Here is an 11,026-nt window from a genome sequence, read left to right as displayed (position 1 = left end):
ATTGTGTTGTATTTGTATTTATATATTCTTATTATTAAATGTATATTATACAGATGGGGCAAAAGTAGGTTTATAGTTGTGAGTACACAAAAAGTTTATTTTTCTATTATTTATTAATTATTGTCTTTTCCATACAAACAACTGTAAACCTGCTTTTGCCCCACTCTGTGTATTAGAGATTATATAAAAACCTCCAGGAGTCTACAAAGTTCTGAATCAATACTAATTTGTAATCCTTGTTATCTTAAAATGTTGTTACAGAAAAGCAAATTTGTTTGTCAGTTACATTATAATATGATCTATAACCATGTCATCTATAAGTTTTATCATTTACAGTCATAATTTTACTCTGACACTTTTGCAAGTATGTTTCTCTTCAGAAAGATCTATGAAACAGACCTTGACTTATCCTAAAAGAGTTTTCTATAACTAAATTTTCAGATCATACCTTTAAACTAAGTGAAAATTCTTAAAGCTCTAAGGCCGTGGTTCTCAACCTTTCTAAATGCTGCGACCCTTTAATACAGTTCCTCATGTTGTGGTGACCCCCAATTTCATTGTTACAAATTGAACATAATTAAAGCATAGTGATTAATCACAAAAACGATATGTAATTATATATGTGTTTTCCGATGGTCTTAGGCGACCCCTGTGAAAGGGTCATTCGACCCCCAAAGGGGTCAAGACCCACAGGTTGAGAACCACTGCTCTAAGGAGATTCTGGATTCATGAACTTCTGGCAAAGGTTCCAGATAAGCAAGAATCCTATATAATAAAAGGCTAGTATGCAAATTGTCCCCTTGTCTGGGAGTTCAACCAGGGGGCAGGGCCAGCCTGCCAACCGCCCGCAGTCCCTCCCCCTGGCTGGCCCAGCCTGGTTGCCCCAATCAGGGCGGGCCAGCCGGACCCCACCCATACACGAATTCATGCACTGGGCCTCTAGTTAATTATAAGGGACTGAATGAACTATGGATAATAATTTTTATAACTTGTGAAATATGGCTAATTTTTAATCTTTCTGTTTTCTACATATAAGGATATTGTTTTTTCTTTAACTACATATGACTTAGAACAAATTGGTAAGTTATACTTTTGTAAGCAATATTAAATCATTTATATTTTGTCCCTTCTTGATTCCTCTAGAACAGCGGTTGCCAGCCTTTCAGACCTCGCGGACCACAAGTGGTCCATGGACCACCAGTTGGTGACTGCTGCTCTAGAAGTTTGATGAGTCTGATGAGTGAGTATTATTATTTTCATTGCAAAATGGTTGCTTGCATAAATTCGATTGGCATATGTTATTTTTATAACAGGACACAAATGGAAATTGGTTTATTACCAAGACTTTGACTGGAATGGCCTGTTTGAGAGAGACATGCATAAACTCTGTATGTCACTGGAAAGCTTTAAGAAATTAAGATTGACTTTGGAAGCTGATAAAAGCCCTTTGGAGAAATGGCTTAATACCTTATTTGCATGGTTCACAGACATTTTTCCAGTTAAGGAATGAAGATTGTTTTTCTGGGAGATGGAAAAGGATGAATCTCAAGACATTTTGGGGAACCTTGAGAGCCTGAGGAATTTACCCAAATCAATAGGCATTACACACAAATGCTGGTAGCAACTATGTGGCTTGGCTTCTTAGCCCTGAGAGGCTAATTAAAGTTCAATCTGGAGTTATATTCCTTATGAAATTCCAGCAAAGCAGATTTCAAAGAGCCTATATGATCTATTACTATTCTTATCATACTTATGCAAATAACAGGCCAAATATATTGAAACTAGACTTATACAATAGGTTAGTCTTAACTTGGCTACCTTGGATAAAATGAGGATACTAGTAATTTTAGAGAAAAATTGTTTCAATTTTGGATATTAGATGCTTTTGATTAATAGTCTTTAGAATCTTATTTTCCACCTGTGGACTGGATTGGATCCTGACTTTTTCTAATGAAAGTGTTTGGCTGCAGCTCTCTGAACTAGTATTTTATTTCTCTCCCATCCTTTGCCTTGGAATTCTTGAGAACTGGAACTTTTTTTTCCCTAAGCCTTACAATTGCAGACCCCAGCTAGATGATGTAAACTTTAGAGAAATCATCATGACAGCTCTTGCTTGAACGGTTTCAATGACTGATGCAGTGGAAGCCACACAGCTGACTTAAATTGGTGTCGGGACACTCATCAGGGATGTTTGGACTGTGGTTCAGGGGAATCTGTTGGATTTGTCACCTCTTGCCTTCCTTCCAGAAAAATGAAGCTCTGAGCCTTTCATCTAGAGGTCTTCTCGAATGGTAGTCTTAAAGACTCAGAGATTAACTTTGGTTTGCTCTGATTATTAATTACAGTATAGGTATCTGGCCTATTGCTGCTTCTGTTATTGCTATGGTCCCTGCTGGTAAGTCAAACCCCTATAATGCCCCCTTTAAGGCTCAGGGACCATCGAGGAAGCGATGGGTGTGTGAGATTATAAGAGCAAGATAATGGGGGCACAGTAGGTAGACAAATCTGACTCCATCTTATGAGCTAATCCTCCCTTGTGATTGAACCTGGACCCAGTTGCCCTATGTTCCTCAAGGTTGAGGAATGATCAAAAGAAAGAGGGGGATTATAATGGTGTAGAAATTTCATTTCTTTATATAATCTTTTCTCCTTTCTTTGTCTTTGATTAAAACTGGCCTCATCTAGCACCCTGACTCATCTGCCTCCTTCTCCCTTATATGTCATTTCCTTAGTCATTAAGCCCTCAGGACAATGAGATTCTGAACAATCTGAGGAACAAATCCTCAGATCTATTGACCACAAAGACAGAGTTTCAATCAAACTAAAGATAACATCTAGGCCTCAGTTGTTTCAGCTCCAGGTTCAGAAATGCAGCAAAACAAGATGAAGTGACACCATGGCTGACAGCAGGACAGGATGCACTGATCAACTACCCCTTGTCCTAGTACCAACCAATCAGTAGAGACCATGACCCTAACTCCCTTAGTCACCATGATTAATGATTTTTGCCCTGTATAACCATCCCCTGGAAGCCATCAGGGAGCTAGGCCTTTGCACATTCGCTCACTTGTTTCCAGGTGTGGGCCACTTCCTAAAGATAAACTCTTACTTTTATTTCCCCTGCAAACTCCTTTCTCTGATGCATGCAGGCAAATGGATCCATTAGTCTGGGATCACTCTCTGATTACTAGTTACGCATTTTCATCTCACTTTTTTATTTCAAGTACAATAATTCTTTAACTACACTGGGCCCTTCAGTTCCTTGTCCCTGCTATTTTCTCACTATCCGTGTCCCCACATGTCATCATATTCTTTTGTAACCAGCCTAGACACTTCCCTGCAATTGGGTAAATTGTGATGTTAAGGGCATAGTCCTTCAGACTGCCCGGTCTGTCCAACACTTCTAACACCAACCACAGGTTTGGGCATGTTGCAAAGTGCCACAGACTGGGTGGCTTAAACAATATAAATTTATTGCCTTACCACTATAGAGGCCAGAAGTCAAGATCAAGGTGCTGGGAGGGTTGGGCCATTCTGAGGGCTATACAGGAGAATGTGTTCCAGGCCTTTACCCAGCTTCTAGTGTTTCGCTGGCAATTTTTGACATTCCTTGGCTTGTATCACCCAAATCTCTGCCTTCATCCACTGACATTCTCTGTCTGTGTCTGTGTCCAAAATTTCCCCTTTTTATAAGGACATCAGTCATGTTGTATTAGGGCCAAAACCTACTCCAGTATGACCTTACCTTAACTAATTATATCTTCAATGACCTGATTCCCAAATAAGGGGTTCTGAGGGTTAATTTGGGGGGATATAATTTAAACCATAGCAGAGGGGTTTTCAAAAACATCAAGTTTGATAATTTGCTAGTAAGACACAAAACTCACTGAAAGGCTGTTATGCACACCGTTGTATTTAGTATGAGGCAAGTATATGTTAAAATTGGCTAGGGGAAGAGACTTACATGTCCCAGTCTGAAAGGGTTCCAAACACAGAGCTTCCTTTGTTCTCCTCCCAACATTGATGTGTGACAATGCTCACTAAGTATTGCCAATGCAAGAAGTTCATCCAAGTGTTGGTGTTGAGAGTTTTTATTGGAGCTTCATTCCATAGGAAATATTGATTGCCCTTGTGGTTAAACTCTGCCTGAACATCAACTGGAACCACGTGACTCAAGGAACCTGCTCTCTAAACGAGTTGGCTTTTATGCAATGGCCAGCTCTCGCTATAGATGTGGTCATCCCCACCCTCAGCCATCTTGCTTCCATAAACTATTAGGTGTGGTCTGAGGTTCCACTGTGAATAACAAAAGACACTTATCCCTGAGGAGATTCCAAGGGCTTGGAGGTTACTTCACAGTTGCCTGACCTCTCTTTATGGTAAGGCCAAATTCCTTATTACACTACACCCATCCTTCTTTGCCTGCTGCCCCCATGAACTCATTGGATTAAACACTGGCCTAGTGAAATCCAAGTCCTCCTGCTCTGTGCCTGCACCCAAACAGCTGAGCACGGCAGGAGAAGATCTCCAAATGGGCAGACCGGCCACACATCCCAGTGGGCACTCAGCTCTGCCCGACACTGTTCTTCCTATTACAGCCCCTGCCTCTTCCTGCGTTTATGACTATACTTTTCTCCACATGCCCTGTTTCTTCAGGCCTCTCTCAGATGATAAATATTTTATTCTTCATTTGAAATAGCTGTTGCAGTAAGAGTGACCTCATATTTTCTTCACCAAATCCATTAGCCTTTGAGCTTCTTTACCCCACATACCCCTCATGACACAATATACCCATCTAGTTCCATGGCTTTAAATATCTTCACCTCAATGACTCCCAAATGCCTCCTAAATGCCCAATTCATGTACACTAGCCTCCCCCTATTATTTTCAGTTTTGCTTTGAGCTTTCAGTTATCCATGGTCAACCTTGGTGAGGAAATGGAAAATTCTCAAAACAAATATTTCATAGTTTTAAATTGTATGCTATTCTGAGAATCTGAGAAGCATGATGAAATCCAGACCATTCCACCCAGGATGTTTATCATCCCTTTGTCCAATGTCTCCAATCATCTCAGTTATCAGATTGACCGTCAAGGCATTGCAGTGGTTGTGGTCAGGTAACCCTTATTTTACTTAATAGTGGACCCAAAACACAAAAGTCGTGATGCTGGCAATTCAGGTTTGCCAAAGACAAGCCTTGGTAAAGTGCTCTTTTAAATGGAAAAGTGAATACAGTGCTGTGAGGTATTTTAAGAGAGACCACATTCACATAACTTTAAGTATATTGTTTTAATTGACCTATTTTATGATTAGTTATTATTGTTAATCTTTTATTGGCCTAATTTGTAAACTTTATCATAGGTACATATGTTATAGGAAAAAACATAGTATAGTTGACCATTGAACATGTAGGGTTAGGTGGTGCCGACCACCCTTGCAGTCAAAAATCCATGCGTAACTTAAGTTGGCCCTCCACCTATGCAGATTCCCAACCTTAGGTAGAAAATACGGTTGACGGTTGAACAACATGAGTTTGAACTGCATGGATCCGCATATATGCAGTTTTACCTAATTACCAAACCTGAAGGAGGGGCTGTGAGAACCCCCGAATTTGTAGCCAAGTTGGACAGAAGTGCAAGTAACCTAGGAACCCAAGACCTGTGACTGGCGTCTGACATGAGGTAAGTCTTATAGGACCGAGCCCTTAACTTCAGGGGTCTGTGTTACCTCTGAGGAGTTAGTGTCAGAATTGAAGGACTTTATTCTTGTGGTTCTGTGCTAAATCTAGGTAGTTAGTGTCAATATTGAATTGAATTGTAGGCTACCCATTTGGAGTCAGAGAATTAGAGAATTGGTTGGTATGGGAATGATGTATGTGGTGTCAGAAAATACCATACAAAGTGGGAATTCATTGGTTTAAAGTAGTAGATAGCTGGCTTCTTACTACTGAACTTGTTCTGGGAAAAGGACACTTATCTTGGTTTTGTCCTTCAGGTGACAGACAAAATGGAGGACTCTATCCTCCTCTTGAGTTCCTTTTCCCCACTCAGTGCTATTGTTATGGTGTTAGGGACCTGGTTCAACAATGCAGATGAGGAGAAGGAAGCAAAGAGAAAATGAAGAACTCCATGTTTATATCTACCCCAGTACAAACTGTTGTCGTTGCTTCTCCCAGGCCACAGCAATACCTCCGAATGCTACTCTGTCTCTAAGTGTTATATTTTCTGCCACCCCCACACCTTTCTCCATCCAACAGACAGAATGACCTTTCCAAAGATATGGTTAGGACAGCCAGTGGCTTCCTGTTGTCCATGGTCTCTATGGTCCAATAAGTCCACTCTCTGACTTTGCCATCTAGGCTTCACTAGGACCCTGTGCTCCAAACACCTTTATTTGTGTGTTTATGTGGTTAATGTCTTCTTCTCACTGGAATCCATGAGGTTGGGGTTTTGTTCATTTTTTATTACTATTTTACTTTCAATGCCCACCACAGTGCCTGGCAAATAACATATGTTTAATAAATGTTTGTTTGAATGAATAAATAAATAACAGAATGACCTCGTGTCGCTGCCCCGCCTTCTGGCCCCGTGGACCCACACCTCACGACCCGCTATAGACCAATCTGCCCGGCCCTCGCGTGCACCATGTCTGGTTTCTCCAGCATCACCGCTATGAAGAAAGTGGTTCAACAGCTCTGGCTGGAGGCTGGGCCCAACCCGGTTTCCCAGGCAGCTGCAGATCTGAAACAATTCTGTCTGCAGAATTCTCAACATGACCCCCTGCTGACTGGAGTATCTTCAAGTACCAATCCCTTCAGACCCCAGAAAGTTTGTTCCTTTTTGTAGTAAAAGGAATTTTGAAGGTGTTCTAAACCACTTTTCTTGAAGCAGTGAATATTCAAAGAGAGCTAAATCTGAAGCCTGTATGAAAAGCTTATCCTATGACATGTGCCACACTATACAAACTTCTGCTTTTGTCCTTAGCATCTACCTCCCTGAATTTTCATGAATTTCTATTTCATAAGAAAGAGTATTTCATATACACTGGTAGCAGCATACAAATAAATACTTAGTATAAAAAGTAAAAAAAAGAAATAACAGAATGAATGGCATTCAGGTCACATCTTGCTGATACTAAGGTTAAGGCTCCCAGAAACACACAAGTTAGTGCAAGTCAGTGAACTGTATTACACAGATAGAAGGAAAGAAATTGTCATCCCATCATTTGTGGCCAGTTTGGTGAGAGTGTGAGGGGACAGTAACCTTGCTGTTCAGGTGCCTGCTATGAAGGTGGACTCCAAACTCCTTGGGGTCATTAAAGTCCATAGGCATTGTGATCACCTGTGGGCTCACAGGAGATTCCTGGAATCCTCAGTGATCAAACTTAATCACCTGCATCACAGCCTCTGGTCACTATGGTGCAGGCCAATGGAGCAACCTTGACAGAGTGATATTTTTAAAACCATTTTGTCAGTTTATAGGCTACAGTCTCCTGTTTGTCAGGGTCACAACATTACGTTTATACTCTTTAGAACTAGAGGGAAACATACAAGAAATTCTTGTCTCAGGCACCTTGCAAGAGACTTCAGTTGACAAACATAACAAATAATAGTTTGAAGATATTGATAAACAGTAGTCCCCCTTATCCATGGGACATGCATTCCAAGACCCTCAGTGGACGCCTAAAACCTCGGATAGTTCAGAACCATATATATATGCCTTCTGTTCACTAATGCCTTTCTATCTTAACTAAGCACTCCCCATACACTGTGGCCATGACTTGCAGTTTGAGGTGTGGCAACAACACTAGCACAAATTTTTTTCTTTCTTCACAGTTTCTTGAATAGAAGGTTTATGTTTACCATAGATCTTACCAACCTCGGCATATGATTTTTTTCTTTTTTTTTATTACGTCAAGATCTTTCATATTTTTACTTAAAGACTTCCCTTTACATAGCTTCTCCTTGGCATATTCAAATTGCTAGCCTCACTAGCATTGCTTTGTGGCCATTATTAGGTAAAATAAAGGTGACTTGAACACATGCACTGCAATATGGCAACCGTTGCTCTGAGAACCAAGACGGCTACTAAGTGACTAACCAATGGGAGGGGAAGCTGTACAGAGTGGAGACACTGGAGGAAGGGATGATCCTCATCCTGGACAGGACGGAGCGGGGCAGCATGAGGTTTCATTACGCAGAATGGCATGCAGCTTAAAATATATGAATTATTTACTTCTGGAATTTTCCATTTAATCTTTTCAGTACACAGCTGACCGTGATAACTGAAACCATGGAAAGTGAAATTGTGGATAAAAGGGACTACTATATAAGGAGATGGCACCCACCAAAAAGTAAAACACTGAGATCACAGTAGAAAAGTAGACAGCCTGTTCATCAAAGAAGAAATCAAAATAAGTAATAAACATGGAAAACATGTTTGACCTCTTTAAGAATCAAAGATAAAAAAATAAAAGATATTTTTTACTATAATATTTACAGATCTTAAAAATGATATCAGCAGGATTACATGCAGTAGACATGTGTGATAGAGTACTTATGAGGCTGAGTTGCTTTACTTTTCCTTCTTTTTTTCCACCACCATTTATCCCCCTATTCCCTCTTCCACTTCCCCCCACCTCCCCCCACCCCACCTACTAGGTAGATTTGCTATGACTCCCCACCTTGATAAGGTGGCCTTATGTAGTAGGTGACCTGGGGCACCCAGTGGCGGAGATTCCCTGATAACCTGACCTGGGTGCTCTAAGAATGTCCCTTCTGCACATTATGTGGGTCTTCCTATTGTAATTGAGTCTTGACTGCTATTGGCTCATTTGTGTGTAGAATCAACCCTCAACACAGTGTGCAAGCTGCTGTGCAGGTGCTGATCACACGAAGGGGAATTCGCCTCATAGGGTTTGGTGCCTGCTGATTATTTCCCTGTGGCTGTGCTGCTTGTGAAGCATATTGGATCCTGATCTGTTGTCTGAAGCCAGCCACTGGGTGTGTTGGTTCTGGGCCTCCTAGGCAGGACCCTGTCACTGACCCTGGGCAACCTATTTGGAGCTATCAGTGCTCTGTTGGGCTTGGATGCTTGTGAAAAGGACCAAGCTACATAACAAGGTCTGCTTTTACTATCTCCAGGCCCAGGGGCGGGTCAGCAAAAGTCTCAAACCACCCAGAGATCCACCTCTGCCTACAGGCTGTCTGTTAGGCTCAGTCACTTAAAGAGCCTTGGTCAGTACTCCTCAGCTGGGAGTAAGCTCCACAGGGTGGGGCAAGAAGAATTACAATGGATAATTGTAATTGCTTCCCTGCGGGCTGCTGCTGAAGGGGAATGCTCTGCCTGAGAATGAAGGCCTGGGCAGTCTGGGGGAATGACTCAGCAGAGGGATCCTGGCGGCTGTTCTCTCTGCTCACTCCCCAGAGCCACCAACCCCAAACTCTCCTCATGCAGCTCCAGTCTGCTCTGCTTCCTTCCACCAGACCCCAGGGTGGGTGGCTATGAACAAAATTTTGTGCATTGGCTCTTTAAGAGGGTACCTACATTTCTAGCCATTTCTCCCTGGTGGATAGAAACCCTGCTGCTTTTCACAGCCAGATGTGGGCACCTTTTCCCAGTTCTGGTGTTCTGATTTGGGGAGCCTGGCTTGGGTTTTAGACCCTGTACTTCTCAGGGGGCCCCCCTCCCAGCTGATATATCCCTCCACACTTCAGCTGCTGCCCATGAATGCCCAGCCAGCTCTCGAGTGCCTCTGTACCTCCCTTCCCCCCACCCCAGTCTCAATGTGGCCTCTCTGGAAGTTATAATCATAAGGCTTGTCTCCAGCTAGTCTTCAGTTGGTTATTCAGGATGCTTTTTCTTTACTTCAGTTGTAATTCCAGTTTGGTCCTGAGAGGAGGTGAGTGTAGCTTCCACCTAATCCACCACTGTCTTGGATCCACCCCACAGGTGGATTTTTAAGGTGGAATTCATCTCTCTTAATATAAAGTTCTTCTAGTATTTCTTAATTCTCTCATGTGGTTCACAATATAAAAATTTCTTCCCGGTTCTCCACACTGCATGTCCCTCTGTGCAGGGTTCCAGGCTGCAGGGGAACTCACACTTGGTGGGACTCCTGGGGGCTACCGACATGGACCCCCCCCCCCCCGCCAGCTGGGTGGGCTGCTGAGGCTGCTGCCCATCACTGTCTGCCTTAGGCACCACGACCATAGTCATTTCAAACTTTTTTTTTTAAATATATATTTTATTGATTTTTTACAGAGAGGAAGGGAGAGAGATAGAGAGTTAGAAACATCGATGAGAGAGAAACATCGATCAGCTGCCTCCTGTACACCTCCCACCGGGGATGTGCCCGCAACCAACATACATGCCCTTGACCGGAATCGAACCTGGGACCCCTCAGTCCGCAGGCCAACGCTCTATCCACTGAGCCAAACCGGTTTTGGCTCAAACTTTTTTTTTTTTATGGCAAATTATATTTGGAATATGTAACAGGGCCACAGAACATATTTCATACCCTTTTCAAATCTTCCCAAAATTAATAAAAAAATGTGTAACACAATGTCATTCACATTAAAAAAATAAGATTTCGCCCAGACGGCTTCGTCGACGGCCTGCGAACCAGCTCGCAGCCCCACGCACAACTATCACCCAAAGGGTGAGAGGGGCAAGAGCAGCTGTAGTGTTGCTTTCTCCTCACTTTTGGTAGCGAAATCCTCATTTTAAACGTAAGAGGACACATTATTTTAAAAAGCCGTTATGTGGCTCCGTACCCTTTCTGAGTAGAGCGTGAACAAGTCGTGAGAGACCTTTCAGAACACAGGGACACGTTGCGGATGGAAATAGCTACATTTTCCATGTGTATGACCTTTGACCCGGCAACAAAAAGCGTACACCTATGGATGAGGACAGTGGGGGGGGGGGGGGTAATGGGCAGAGGGTGGGGTGGGAACTAGGTGGGAGGGGGAGCTTATGGGGGGGAAAAAGGGGGAACAAACTGTAATCTTGAATATGGAAGATTTATTT

At 42.5% G+C, this 11,026-nt stretch overlaps 1 pseudogene; it reads left to right on the top strand.

Moving 5' to 3' along the window:
- The first annotated feature begins 6,643 nt into the window (after positions 1 to 6,643).
- On the top strand, positions 6,644 to 6,864 carry LOC102427369 (annotated as a pseudogene).
- The last annotated feature ends 4,162 nt before the right edge of the window (positions 6,865 to 11,026 follow it).

This window comes from Myotis lucifugus, unplaced genomic scaffold (genome assembly GCF_000147115.1).
Source record: "Myotis lucifugus unplaced genomic scaffold, Myoluc2.0 scaffold_312, whole genome shotgun sequence".
Taxonomy (NCBI): domain Eukaryota; kingdom Metazoa; phylum Chordata; class Mammalia; order Chiroptera; family Vespertilionidae; genus Myotis; species Myotis lucifugus.
This window is presented reverse-complemented; position numbering and strand designations above follow the sequence as displayed.